Here is a 14,949-nt window from a genome sequence, read left to right on the forward strand (position 1 = left end):
CCTCAACAAAGCCAGTCCTTCTTTGTATTAATTGACTTGACAAAACTAACAAACCCAGGTGAGAGATGAAGGGGATCACAACAGTGGTTATCTGTTTTCTCTTATTTTGATCTAATACAGGAGACATTAAAGTCATTTAGCAAAATGTATTTTAATAGTTGAAGGTTATTGGCAATAACTGTTATGGCCCTGACCGTCTAGAGTTTGTTTCTGTGCTATGTCTTTAAGTATCTACAGGTCTTTCCTGATTGGAGAGCTGGCGGTGGGTTATTGGTCCCCTCATCATGTGGCTGTTTTTAAAACATCCCTCACCAGCAGTTGTTGGCAGCAGCAACTGACAGCAGCAGCAGACCCATCCTTGGCCTCCAAACTTTGTGGCATTCGTGTGTGTAATTCTTGAGACCTACAGAGCTTTGTACATAGTGTGTAGACACATTTTCACTTGTAAATAGTAAACTGTAAATAGGCACTGAAGCAGAAGGGGTGAGCTGCCTTAATATTCTCCTTTTTATTTCAGGTAGGGAGTTAGGTGTAGCATGTGTCTTTTGTTTGGTTTATGTTTCAAATAGGGTTTAGATAGCACCTCCTTTCCTGACTTAGCTTGTTTTTATTTATTTTTTTTTTGGGGGGGGGGGGGATGATTCAAATGGAAGAAAGCAGTCTTACATATTTGTTTAATATGTGTGTTGAAGGACATGTCCTGGTCAATAATGACTCCTCCGGTGTTACTGGAGGCCAAGGTAATGCCATCCAGAGTAAGAATCTGGTTAGATACCATATTTCTAAGATTTTCAGAGCCAAGTACAATAACCTCAGTTTTATCTGAATTAAGAAGCAGAAAGTTAGCGGCCATCCAGGTCTTTATATCTTTAACCACTTAAGCCCCACGCCCCCGGTACCGGAGGCAAAAAGGAGGAGATCACGCTTAATCGGTTATAACGCGGGTTGAGAAATATAAGTCCAGACGTGTGGTATCCACAGAAACCTCAGAATCTCAGCTAAAATGTCATATAAACCATTTCTACAACCACCAAACACACCGAAAACAAGCCGCGATTAAACATGCAGTTTCCTAAATGCGCAGAAGTCCGCTAAACAAACAAAACCGAACCAGAAATTCTTCAGACTTCATGTAACTGGTTAAAGACAGGCTGGTTAGCTCCCAGAGCTATCACTGACTCCACACACCAAGTTTCACCACGATCAGACCAAAATTCACTGAATTAGCCGCAAAAGAAGACCGCAAAAACACACAGCAGCGCAAATGCGCTAAGACAGAAATTGGCTTACCTTCCCGATTTCCTCCGTCATTTTCGCCGGTAGCCGGTAACCACGTGATTGCCGGTAGTTACCATGCCTACCTAGCTGCATCAGAGCCATTTTCCGTCAACAACCTCCATTCTAGACCCACCTACAGACACGTGACTGGACAGACGCCACATGTAGTAAATTTGGGCCCACGTGGGTTTTGGCATTACAATGTCTGATTGGTTGAAGTGACACGAACGTGGCATCATTACTTTGAATCTATTGGCTAAAACGATTAAAAAGAGGTGTCAATCATGCAAATTGACCAAAAAAAAACCAAGGTTACAGCCCCTCGGAGTTTAAAGGGCCAGAGGCCAATGAAGCGCTCTAGGGCCATTACCATGTGAATGTGTGGTTAATTCTTTCAAAATATATATTTTTAAAAAGCATTTTTAGGTCTGTTAATAAAAATTATTACTTTCTGCTCTTTAATACCTAAAAAAAATCAACTGGCATGGTGTCCAATTGTGTGCCAAAATTGGACATTTTTGTACAACGTCTGGATATTCATGTATTGACAGGGCTGTAATTTTTCACTGTTTCACTTTAGAAACACAAATCTTTGCACAGATTATGCTTATATGTTGGTTACTGGATTTCTGGAACCAAATGTGAGCTGAGGCATATTTTTAAAAGGGTTATATGCTAAAAATTACAAAAACAAAATAGGCGAGAATAAAATCTACTTACTTTTTCTGTGTTCCAGTCTCAGTAACTTTGACACAGTAATATCTGCTTTAATATTTACACCTCTGATTAAATTTCCCAAGTGTTAGCTTTATTTTGATACCAAGATTGTAAGGACAGAGTTTGTAATTGCAGAGAAATAATCAATTTAATTTGGGCATTACATTTTCGAGCAGGAAGCTCAGAAACCCCCTTGGGACATTCCTGCAGTTTAACTAATTGGTGTGTGTTACCTGGCTTCATGGATAGATAGAGCTGCGTGTCATCTGCATAGCAGTGAAAATTTATGCTATGTCTTCTAATGATGCTGGCTAGGGGAAGCATGTAAGATAAGATAAGATAACCTTTATTAGTCCCACACGTGGGAAATTTGTTTTGTCACAGCAGGAAGTGGACAGTGCAAAAGTTATGAAGCAAAAATTAGAATAAAATAAAATAAGAATAAATACAGTACACAACTGTACAGAATAAAATAAAATACTATATACACAGTAGAATAAAATATACAATAAGATAAAAATAGAATACACATGTTATATACAACTCAGTAAAAATACAACGATGCCAGAAAAGATTATTGCACATTAGTGTTATTGCATATTTGTGGATGTGTGTGTTAGATCAGTTAAAGTCTTTATTGTAGAGTCTGACAGCAGTGGGGAGGAAAGACCTGCGAAATCTCTCCGTCCCACACCGTGGGTGCCGCAGCCACTGAAGGAGCTGCTCAGTGCTGTCACAGTCTCATGCATGGGGTGGGAGATGTTGTCCAACAGGGATGACAGCTTAGCCACCATTCTCCTGTCACTCACCACCTCCACTGGGTCCAGAGGGCATCCTTGAACAGACCTTTGGATCAGCCTGTTCAGTCTCTTCCTGTCCCCGGCAGAGATGCTGCCGCCCCAGCAGACCACACCATAAAAGATGGCTGAGGCCACCACAGAGTCATAGAAGGTCTTCAGGAGTGGGCCCTCCACTCCAAACGACCTGAGTCTCCGCAGCAGGTACAGCCTGCTCTGCCCTTTCCTGTAGAGGGCGTCTGAGTTATGAGTCCAGTCCAGTTTGCTGTTCAGATGAACACCAAAGTACCTGTAGCTGTCCACAGCCTCGATGTCCATACCTTGGATGTTCAGTGGTTGCAGTGGAGGATGTTTGTGCCTGCGGAAGTCTACCACCAGTTCCTTGGTTTTACTGGCATTGATCTGGATGTAGTTCAGCTGGCACCAGTCCACAAAGTCCTGAGTCAGTCCTCTGTACTCCTTGTCGTTCCCATCAGTGATGAGGCCAACTATTGCAGAGTCATCAGAGAACTTCTGCAGGAAGCACTGGGTGGAGTTGTGGGAGAAGTCTGCAGTGTAGATGGTGAAGAGGAACGGAGCCAGAACCGTTCCCTGTGGTGCCCCCCAACTGCAGACGACCCTGTCCGACACACAGCCCTGAGTCCTCACATACTGTGGTCGGTCGGTGAGGTAGTCCAAAATCCAGGTAGTGAGGTGATGGTGCACTCCTGAGTTCTCCAGCTTGTCCTTCAGAACCGAGGGAAGAATGGTGTTGAAGGCACTGGAGAAATCAAAGAACGTGATTCTCACAGTGCTCCCAGCGGTCTCCAGGTGAGCGAGGGAACGATGTAGGAGGTGAATGACGGCATCATCCGCTCCAATGCCAGGCTGGTAGGCAAACTGAAGTGGGTCCAGTGATGAGCTCACAAGGCGCCGAATCTGAGCCAGGACCAACCGCTCCAGGGTTGGTCCAGGGTCATCAGGTGGGATGTCAGAGCCACCGGCCTGTAGCTGTTGAGGTCCTTGGGGCGTGAAGTCTTTGGCACTGGTACAACACAGGAGGTTTTCCAGAGCTGTGGGACTCTTCCCAGCCTCAGGCTCAGGTTGAAGAGGTGCTCCATCACACCACACAGTTGGTCCGCACAGGACCTGAAGACCCTCGAGCTGATGCCATCTGGACCCGCTGCCTTCTTGGCTTTAATCCTCCTCAGTTGCCAGAGAGCACATGGATGATACAGCAGAGGATTGGGAGAATGTCATGTGGTCAGATGAAACCAAAGTAGAACTTTTTGGTATAAACTCAACTCGTCGTGTTTGGAGGACGAAGAATACTGAGTTGCATCCCAAGAACACCATACCTACTGTGAAGCATGGGGGTGGAAACATCATGCTATGGGGCTGTTTTTCTGCCAAGGGGACAGGACGACTGATCCGTGTTAAGGACAGAATGAATGGGGCCATGTATCGTGAGATTTTGAGCCAAAACCTCCTTCCATCAGTGAGAACTTTGAAGATGAAACGCGGCTGGGTCTTCCAAAATGACAATGATCCAAACCCACCGCCCGGGCAACAAAGGAGTGGCTCCGTAAGAAGCATTTGAAAGTCCTGGAGTGGCCTAGCCAGTCTCCAGACCTCAACCCCATAGAAAATCTGTGGCGGGAGTTGAAAGTCCGTGTTGCTCGGCGACAGCCCCAAAACATCACTGCTCTCGAGAAGATCTGCATGGAGGAATGGGCCAAAATACCAGCTACTGTGTGTGCAAACCTGGTAAAGACCTATAGTAAACGTTTGGCCTCTGTTATTGCCAACAAAGGTTATGTTACAAAGTATTGAGTTGTGTTTTTGTTATTGACCAAATACTTATTTGCCACCCTGATTTACGAATAAATTCTTTACAAATCCTACCATGTGTATTCATGGATTTTTTTTTCACATTCTGTCTCTCACAGTTGAAGTGTAGCTCTGGTGCGAATTACTGACCTCTGTCATCATTTTAAGTGGGGGAACTTGCACAATCGGTGGCTGACTAAATACTTTTTTGCCCCACTGTATATCAGTATTTTTTTTTTAATTCAGGTGTGGTAAATCACAGCAAAAAATCCTGGCACAACTTCACCTACTTCCAAGGTGCATGGAGAAGATGAAAGAATTAAAAAAGCAGGAACTCCAGCAACACTTGAAGAAAGAGGAACAACTTTAATAACTGACCAACGCGTTTCGGCTTGTGGCCTTCATCAGGGTCATAGTAAAACATTGTAAAAAAATTGCTTAAATACAAGACAGGAAACAGAAAAAAATTCAAATTAACCAGTCAAAACTTCACAGATAGGTCAGGTGACATATAATAAGTAGGTATTGGTTAATTGGTTAAGTCACGCCCAAGTAGATATTGGGCTAGAACATTAATGGTGAGGAGGAGAGGGGGGTGACATGACCTCCATATGTCTGAAAATAATACATCATCATTTTAAGTGGGGGAACTTGCACAATCGGTGGCTGACTAAATACTTTTTTGCCCCACTGTATATCAGTATTTTTTTTTTAATTCAGGTGTGGGGAAAATACGTAAGATTACAGTGAAGCGATGTACCACATGAATCCCTGGCCAAAGGTATCGTACTTAAATCAAACTACTGATCCAGCCACATCAGCCTTTTGTGAGGTCTGTTTAAAGTAGACTAAAAATGAACTGCAGGTTCCTGAGAGGTGGACTGTGAGCACAGAAACACATGTTCATACATACAGCTGCAGCAAACTTACATTAATTTTAAATAGATTTGTTACTCTGATGTCTGTCTCTCTGTTAGTCCTCTGACAGACTGGTGACCTGTCCAGGTGTGCTCTACCTGTGGCTACTGGGACAGGCTCTAATAGAAAGTTTCTATTATTCTCATTTAAAGTATTTAAGTGCTTATGCATATGCTTAGTTGTGATACTGTTATAGACTGTTCAGTGAAAGTTTCTAAAACTAGATGAACTTACTTTAGCATCAGCAGTTTGAGAAAACAACTCCCTTTACAGGTGCTGATAAGGCCAAGGGCACAAAACAGCTTAACCATTGATCCGTTAGGTTTCATAGCGAGACGCGTGAAGTGTGGTATGATCAGTTTAACTTCCTCCCTCTTCCTTGGAATGCATAAAGGAGTAGGAGCACCACTTCTGTGGCAGAGCTGACATGACTGAACTGTGATGTTTGATGTGTGTTGGCTCTCCTGCGCGCAGTAATAAATAGCTTGATCACAGCTCTTTCTGTGTTGCAGACTTTATTTTAAAAATTCCACGACACCCCCCCCCCACCCTCCCACTGTGAACATGAATTGAATATTCAGAAGAAAATGAATGGATAGACTGACATTTGTTTAAATAGTTCTAGAAATCTGAGCTGTTGGTGTGTCCTTGGATTGTGTGGTAATAATATTAGAGCTGGCAATCTTTCTTACTGAATCTCTACTCTGAGTCATGTTACCTGAGATTAATTCTATGTTTACCTAACAGCCTGGACAAATGTGCTGTGTGAAGGAAATTAAATTAAATCAGATCTTAACTGCTTACATTTAAGGAGCCTGGTCATATTTAATTGTAATATGAACCAATGATTTTCTGATTGCTGATTCTAAGAGAGTCGTAGTGGAAATCCTGTTTGGCTTTTTGTCATTTTAATTCTCTTTTCTGTTTTCCAGAACAGTTCTCCACAGTCGCTGTCCACATGGGTCAGTGGGACCAAGCAGCACTCTGCTAATGTGTGGACTCTGACCAGCAACATCCAGCAAGACCCAGGCAGCGTTTTCTATCTCCCAGCTGGAGTTTTTTGTTTGTCTGTGACTGGAGAGTCAGGTTTTTGTTGAGCTTCACACTTGCAGAGGTAAGTCAGTTTGCAGAGATCCCTCCCACCCTGGCTTTATGTGCTAGATTTCTTATCTGAAACAGTAATATTTCAGTGACTGCTGCTTATATCACAGGTTAATACACTCTACTGATCCCTGATGGGAGAATCATCAATTTTGCCAACAAAGAAGCCTGGTTGATGTTTGTTTACAGTCTGATGATGGGACATCATACTCTGCATCTTCAAAGTTTGCCTCCTCATTATTATTCATACCCAGTAATGTGAAGTATGCTTATATCTACTATAACTGAACCAACCTGGTGCTCTTCATTTATGGAGGCTTTTGAGTCTGAATGTTGGATGTTGTGTATCTCATGTTCTCTGGGCTTTGTTGTCCTCAGTCTTTTTGCAGGATCAGAAAACAAAACCAGGAGGCCTGTAAATGTTTCTTCTAAATGATGTTTCTTCAAATGTTTCTTCTGGACGATGATAAGACCGTGACATGGGATGTCACCTTTGGTCTTGTGATGAAGCAAAGCTCAGGAAGAAGTGTGATTAAATGGTACCCACATGTGTGCTGCTGAGAAGGATGTACAGGAGCACCTGCAGCCAAATCCAAGCCTCCTCAGGTTAGTTGTAGTTGCAGAATGCTATAGGACTGAGACAGCTGAGGCATCAAATGTTTGATTAAACGGATGAAAAAGAGAAGTTTCTTCCCTATAATTATCACTTTTTAAAATCTGTAGCAACTTCAAGTCTGTCAGCGTGCTGAGCGTGCTCAGAATGTGACAATATATTTTTGTTCAATATTTAATTTCTTTCAGTTGCAATTGTTAAATGAAAAAAATATATATTCTTATAATTTAGCAAACTAATTTATCAAAAATATATATACATATATCTGTATTAGTTTTAATAAATTAATTTGACACCTGTATTGAAAATACTATATTGTATTCATACAGAATCATTATGGTATCATTGTCTGTCTGTTCACTGATTGCTGAAACTAAGAGCTAGTTTGATCTGTGTAGATCTAAAGTATCCAAAGTTGAGCTCTAATGTTTCTTCACCCTTGTGTGTGATATCTGATTTCCTACATGCTGGCAGAGCAGAGCAGCTGTTTGTGCTCACAGATGGTGACGGTGTGGAGAGACGGTGGTGTTTCCTCAGAAGAACTAGCAGAGTCACCAAGGGCACGAGTCCATCTCACCACCTTGACTTGCTGACTGATGCTCGTCTGCACTGCACAGAGGAAATCAACTGACCAAGGTTTGTCCAGTGACGTGTTATGAAATGTATATTTGTTTTATGCTTACAGATTTGTTTTTCTTGACAGAGGCTCTGCAGAGGTTAGACAAAGCGCCTTGAGGCGACTTTTGTTGTGATTTGGCGCTATATAAATAAAATTGAATTGAATTGAATTGAAATTGAATTGAAAGCAGAGAAAATATGTGCTTTACATTTTACTGTGATTTACTGGGATATTTGTTGCCTGATGTTCAGCAGGAATGGAGGAATAGAATCAAAGGGAGATGTTTTTGCTGTTTTTGTAATGTGAGTAAATCTTCTGTATTATTTATTTGCTTGGTTATTTTAGGAGTGTTTCTGGGTGAGGGGGAGAGGAGTCATCATCCAGGTAAAGTGACGTGGATGAGTGGATACACTTGTCTCCCCTTTAAAGGAGACGATCCGAGTCATCCTTAAATGTTAGTGCTTTCAAATACACAAACATTTTTAAAGGACAAAGATGAACATCCAACTTTGACTGTAATACAAAATAAATCTTTGCATGTGTGTTTTGAAACTCTCAGATGGGAAGGATATCAGTCTTGGACTGTCTAACCTGCAGGAGCAGCACTGAATGACCACCACACATGAGCATGTTCCTGCAACATTCAGCAGCTTTGCTTTTGGTAAGTAGAGTTACCTAACTACAGTAACTCTAAACACATGCCATCCATTTCTAACAGCCTGGTTACTTCCTGTCAGTTACTTTAGAAACCATGTGGTCACCTGACCTAACACTGTTTCTTCTTCTTCCCCTTAATGTTGAAGTGTCAAATGTCAAACAGCTGGAGAGGAAACTACACCAGTACTGGGATGTTTCAACAACACGTGCCAGACGCTGTTCCTTCATGGTGACATCACCAGAGACAGCCCCGCCCACCTCAGGACCTCGCCATTGATCATGATGATTTTAATGATGACAGCGAGCGGAACTAAGACTGTAAAAATCCATGACCAGAATGTTTAGATGCTTTCTAATTATTAATGAATACTGAGTTTTTGTCTCTCTCTCTTTTTTTTTTTACCTCATTTGTTACTAACAAAGTTCACCAAACTCACAGTTTACATTCTGTATGTTTCCATCAAGGTTTATTTTCATAGAAATCATCATTTTTCTCCTTTTCTCTTTTTCTCTTTTGTAATTGATGATAATTCAGTGAATATACTGCGCTGCTTCCTTTTATTGCGACACACATTGGTTTAAGTTTTTCAGTGTCCAGTTATTTTTTACTGCTGTTTGAATTCTCTGTATGTTTGACCCTGTAGACTGTTTGATGGACTGCTTGTCTTCCTGTTTGTAACCGCCGCCTGTTTTTGACTAAAGATTTGGATTTCTGACTTTAACACAGCCTCTGCGTGTTCTCCCTTTGTGTCCTCTTCCTCTGTGAATGTGTTGCATGTGTCACAGATTCATTTTATTAACAGCTTTCCCACAGTGAGTTGCATCAGCATTCATTCACAGCACATTTCAGAAGGATTCAGATTAATACAGTGATCTTACAGTCAGAATGATCCTGACAGACTGCCACTGTAAATTATCTTTCATCAGGTCAATTTTAAAGCTCAGTATTTCAAAGCAGGAGTTATGAGGAATCATATTGGCATTAGGACTGTAACAATATGTACTAACAAAGTCAAAGTTTTTTAATTATGCTAGAATATTGGAAGACAGTGAACTTTTAGTGTTTTCTGCATATTAATTATTCTGAAATAGAGTAAGTAAGTAAGTAAGTAAACTTTATTTATTAAGCGCTTTTCACAGATAGACCATCACAAAGCGCTGTACATAAATATTAAAATAAACAATAAAATCAATAGACAATGTACACAATATAAAAGATCACATGTAAATAATGTAAAAATATAAAATATGAAGAGATCAACAAAAGGCTTGTTTAAACAAAAAGGTTTTTAACTGTTTTTTAAAACAATCCACAGAGTCAAGCAAACGTAACTGTAGAGGTAAATTGTTCCACAGCCTTGGTGCAACAGACTGGAAGGCTCTGTCCCCTTTTGTCTTCAGTCGTGTACGGGGAACAACTAAGAGACTCTGAGTCTGTGAGCGGAGATGACGAGCAGCAGTGTATTTTATAAGAAGCTTGGATAAATAATCTGGGGCCTGGCCATTTAGTGCTCTGTATGTTAAAACAAGAATTTTAAAGCGAATTCTAAACTCAATTGGGAGCCAATGTAAAGAATATAAGATGGGAGTGATGTGAACACGCTTGGTAGAACGAGTTAATAGTCTGGCTGCTGCGTTTTGTATTGCCTGGAGGCGAGAGAGAGATGATTTATCCAAGCTAGTAAACAGGGAATTACAATAATCTAAGCGTGATAACACAAATGCATGAATTAGTTTTTGCAGTTCAGCTGAGGAAACCATATGTCGCAGTTTAGATATGTTTCTTAAATGATAGAAACAGGAACGAGACAAAGATTTTACATGAGAGTCGAGGCCCAGAGAAGAGTCAAATATTACTCCGAGATTTCGAATATTTGACTTGACAGATGGACAGAAGGAGGCAAGAACCTGACTGATTTTAGAATGTAGCTCAGGAGGAGCTATGATCATGGTCTCTGTCTTGTTAGTATTTAGGACAAGGTAGTTGCTTGAAAGCCAATCAGAAACCTGGGTTAAGCACTGGACTAGGGTGGACAGCCTATCCAGTTGGTGAGGCTTAAAAGACATATGGAGCTGAATGTCATCAGCATAAAAATGATAAGACAGGTCGCTAAAAGATTGAATGATACCAGCTAAAGGAAGCATATAAAAAGAAAATAGTAATGGACCTAAAACTGAACCCTGTGGGACACCACAGGTCAGGGCAGCAATGTCAGAGGTGAACCTGTCAGTCCTAACAGAAAAGGTCCTGTCTGATAAGTAGGAAGAAAACCAGTCTAGGGCAGAGCCAGATATACCAGCCAGAACCTTGAGCCTGTTAAGTAGGATTTTGTGATCGATTGTGTCAAAGGCAGCACTAAGATCAAGCAAGATGATCACAGAACAATTCCCTGCGTCAGATGCCATTAACAGATCATTATAGACTCTTAGGAGAGCGGTCTCTGTAGAGTGCTGCTTTTGAAAGCCAGACTGAAAAGGGTCAAGGATGTGTGGTTTACATAATAGAGACCTGAACTGATTTTCAACAATTTTTTCAAGTAATTTACTTAAAAATGGCAATTTTGAGATAGGTCGGTAATTACTAGCAGAGCTAGGATCAAGGTTCTGTTTTTTTAACAGAGGAGTTACCTCAGCATGTTTAAAATAAGATGGAACACAGCCTTGCCTCAGTGAACTGTTGATGATGGATAGTAAAGTGGGAGATGGTGACCCTAACTGTAGAGAAGCACTAAACAACTGACAATCTAACAAACATTATTGGCCTGAGCCGTCATGCACAGTGAGTCTGATCCTGTGCTGTGAGAGTCTGACAAGCATGTTTCTGGTCAGTTTGGAAGAAATAATATCACAATGTTGATCTTTTTTTCAATATTCTCTTTTACAACATAAACTGTGATCAAAGCTACTTATGTTCACAGCATGTAATAATAGTGACAGTCCAGGGCATTGTGGTCTGTTGAGCTAGGGTTAGGGTTAGCAATTCAGACATATGTAATCAATATTACACTTGCTGGATATAACAAACACCTAGGAATTTGTATTATAATTCGATTTTCATGAAATATTCATATTCAGTATCGGTCCTTTTATATTATAACCACGCATCCACCCAGGCTCATGGTGGGGCAGGGCTCTGTCCTGGGATGCTTGAGTACAAGGTAATGTACACCCTGACCAGGTATCCAGTCTGTCAGAGTTGTTTTCAATATTTGTTTCTAAAATATGAGTGAAAACAAAAATCTAACTAGGATTCTTGCATATGATGAATGAAGTCTGTCTTTGACTGTATTGGCCAGCTGATCCATCAAACCCCCAGCAGGTGAACCTTATTCATGACATGGTAACAATGTAAAAAATTAAACAGCAACAATTTAAATGTAAAGTGCATTCTAAACTCCTCTTCAATAAATTATAGGCAAAGAGTCATTCAGGACTGTAAAATGTGAACTACAGAACCCAGAGTCTTCATCATTAAATCTCTGGTTGCTTCATTTTTCTATCCTATATCAGATACTTTAAAGGTTAGGTTAGGTAAAGTTGCACTGTCATTGTGAGGCAAAGTGTTTTATGTGTGTGTATGTGTGCGTATCATGAACGGCTAAGGCCTATAATTAAAGAACAAAGTGGGGTTTGAGTTCGAGTTGCGGCAGACTGTCACTACTTGTAAATGGAACGCAGCCTTCCTACGGCGGACAGCTAACAACAGGAATCGGACGCGGTCCACCCTAGTCCACAGCAACCACCATTAACCGCCTAGCATGACCTTAAAAACATATTCTGTCTTCATAACTATCAAACACGTTAAATGATTTGTAAAGTGTGAAAGTGTTACAGCTGCAGAGAGCTATGGCGGTATCTTTGGAAGCGGTTTACATAGCTAGTAATATACGATGTAACTATGGAGACAGTCAGTCACGTGAGCTAGCGGTGTACGTTTACTACAGTGAATAAGGTGATCGCGTGTACACGCTGCAGAGGGTAAAGACATTACTTCAATATTGTTTTATATTTATATATGTTTGCTTTGTGTTGACCATCACCTCAGGTTCACCGTTACAGTTTCAGCATACAAATGCACACTGTCTAAATATGAACACATTAAAAAAACTCATGTCTCAGAAATAACCACAGCTGTTCATGTTTGTCATTAGAGTTTTATTTGTAAGAAAATTATGAACTTCATATTGTGTATCTAATCAAAGAACATTTCACAACTCTGAGTCAACGGAAACAGGTAACAGAAATGTCTCTAATGTAGACGTGTACAGTGTAGTGTAAGCATTAAAAGATCATAAAGGAAACACTAACATTTATGTGAAACTAATTGTAATAAAAATGAACAGGTGCTTTATAGATTTAAAAGAAAGAATCTGAAAACAAACCTATTTTGGTGTAAGTGGTCAAAGTAGAAAACAGAACTGATGTTCAAGAACAAACCCTAGCTGCACCTATATTACACATCTCCATTGTTGTGAACAGACATGTTGCTTTTAAAACCACATGCAGTGTGTGACCATGACTGTCCACTGAGACCATGAACGCCACTTCGCTGAAGTCTTCTTCTTCTTGCCATTAAAATGGAAGCAGAAGGAGCATGAGGTGCTTTGATCTACTGAAAGGAAAAAGCAGAACATCTGAGCTGAAACCAGTCAGCTGAAACCATTAAGATAGAAACAATCATTCAATGCAGTTTCTCACGTATCTTAGCCTGTTACAACTGTTGATACAAGCTAAATACGGTTAACACACAGTGTCGGGGAACTCCAGTGTGGGAACTAGTGGCTTTAGGTTTGTAGTCATTTAACTTTCATGCATTCATTCATTTAATTCAGGAGGAAGAAATGTCAGGCTGGTGCAGGCTGGTTACATGCATTTGGTCCCATGCTGTCTTTAACTAAATGACTTGGTTCATTTTATGGCTGGGCTGTATGTGGGGTTATATCATGTTATTTGGGCAGGAGTACCTGTCCCCTGTTAGGCTTAGAAGGTTTCTCCATAAGTAGAGTTTCTAACTCTTATAGCTTCTAGCACATCTGTGGCTGACAGACACTGGTTGTGAGTGTGTAAATACCATTAGTTCTTTTGGGTTGCAGTTAACTTGGGAGGAAGGGGTGGGTCTGCCAGGACTAGATGAATAAAAATGATCTGGGATACATAAATTTCATAATGCATGAATATATCTCTATAAACCTGGCCTGAGTGCTGCCATTTTTACATTCAGTTATTTCTCTGTTGGATCTAAATAATGAATGTGTTACAGTTTAAGTGACAGTGGTCAGTGTAAATGGCTCATTGGGACACAGAAACCTTTAAATTAAACCCTATCACCTGATATCGAGTGTCAAACAATATCAAAGCTGTAAAAGCTGTTTACAGTCAGAATTTACAAAAACTATGATTGTAAATAAATTCAAACACGTGAGATTTTCTCTGAATTTTCTCTGTGCTGAATATCAACACTGTGATTTCTTAGACTGTAAGCTTTACTTTAGCGCAACCAGTTGTAGAAGCCGTCACTCCAAATCTCTTTTGATAACAAGAAAAAAAATACCTTTTCAGTCCACGGCCTGAAGTTCTTCTCCAAACATCTTCTGCCATCGGCTTTGTCTGCTGGTTTGAAGACAATAGACCACAAAAAAGATGATTTAGTCACTTTGTCTGCATCATGCAGCTCGAATGTGTTGTCCAACGATGTTAAATAGCCGTCGTTATCCCTCTGCTGTGTCAGTAGGATTGTACTGTACAGCATCTCATTGATATGTGAGGAATGCTAATGTAACATGATAACAGACTTACATCATTAAAATATAACGGGCAGGAGATATTTAGATATTTTTATATTTATATTATATTTTATAGCTGACAGATATGACTAAATATATAGAATTTACTAAATAGCTGGATGAACATGAAAAATATGTCCATAATCACAAATGACCATGAGAGCCAGTAGAATTAATTCAACTAGACACTCAAAAGACGTCCTTAAATGCTCTTTAAGTCTTCCACAGTCTTCCAGTTTGATTTTCTCATCCTGTGGACAACAACGTACAGAGATGCAGGTTTATGTTAACTTTTGTAAGGTTTCTTTACTGAACATATGCAGCTGCAGCTCCACTGTGATCCTGGATAAGCACTTAAGAAAATGTGTCAATAAATGGACATACATCAACTTACTACATTTATCCAAACAGACAGGACCAATAATGCTTCACTGAGTTAGAGACTTTAACAGTCTCTTCTATGTAAGAATGTCTCGTGCTGATAGACCTGCAAACATGACAACAAAGGTTTTTCAGACTACATGTAGCTGTCCTCTATGTCAGCTCACACATTTACATTCATGTCACACTTATTTCTGCTTTCCCATTTTATAATTATTACTTATATTTTGATTGGATACCTTGAGTTTGTAAATGATGAGATTACATAATTGGAAT

At 40.3% G+C, this 14,949-nt stretch overlaps 1 long non-coding RNA gene across 1 annotated transcript in view; it reads left to right on the top strand.

Annotated features, from left to right (window-relative positions):
• The window catches only part of LOC120438347, a 34,530-nt gene extending 25,148 nt beyond the window's left edge, over positions 1 to 9,382 (top strand). The window contains exons 2-6 of the long non-coding RNA XR_005611819.1: positions 6,452 to 6,633; positions 6,731 to 7,226; positions 7,708 to 8,306; positions 8,412 to 8,513; positions 8,656 to 9,382. This is a non-coding gene — a long non-coding RNA (uncharacterized LOC120438347). The remainder of the gene's footprint in view (positions 1 to 6,451; positions 6,634 to 6,730; positions 7,227 to 7,707; positions 8,307 to 8,411; positions 8,514 to 8,655) is intronic.
• The last annotated feature ends 5,567 nt before the right edge of the window (positions 9,383 to 14,949 follow it).

The sequence above is a fragment of the Oreochromis aureus genome, linkage group 3 (genome assembly GCF_013358895.1).
Source record: "Oreochromis aureus strain Israel breed Guangdong linkage group 3, ZZ_aureus, whole genome shotgun sequence".
In the NCBI taxonomy this organism is placed as follows: Eukaryota; Metazoa; Chordata; class Actinopteri; order Cichliformes; family Cichlidae; genus Oreochromis; species Oreochromis aureus.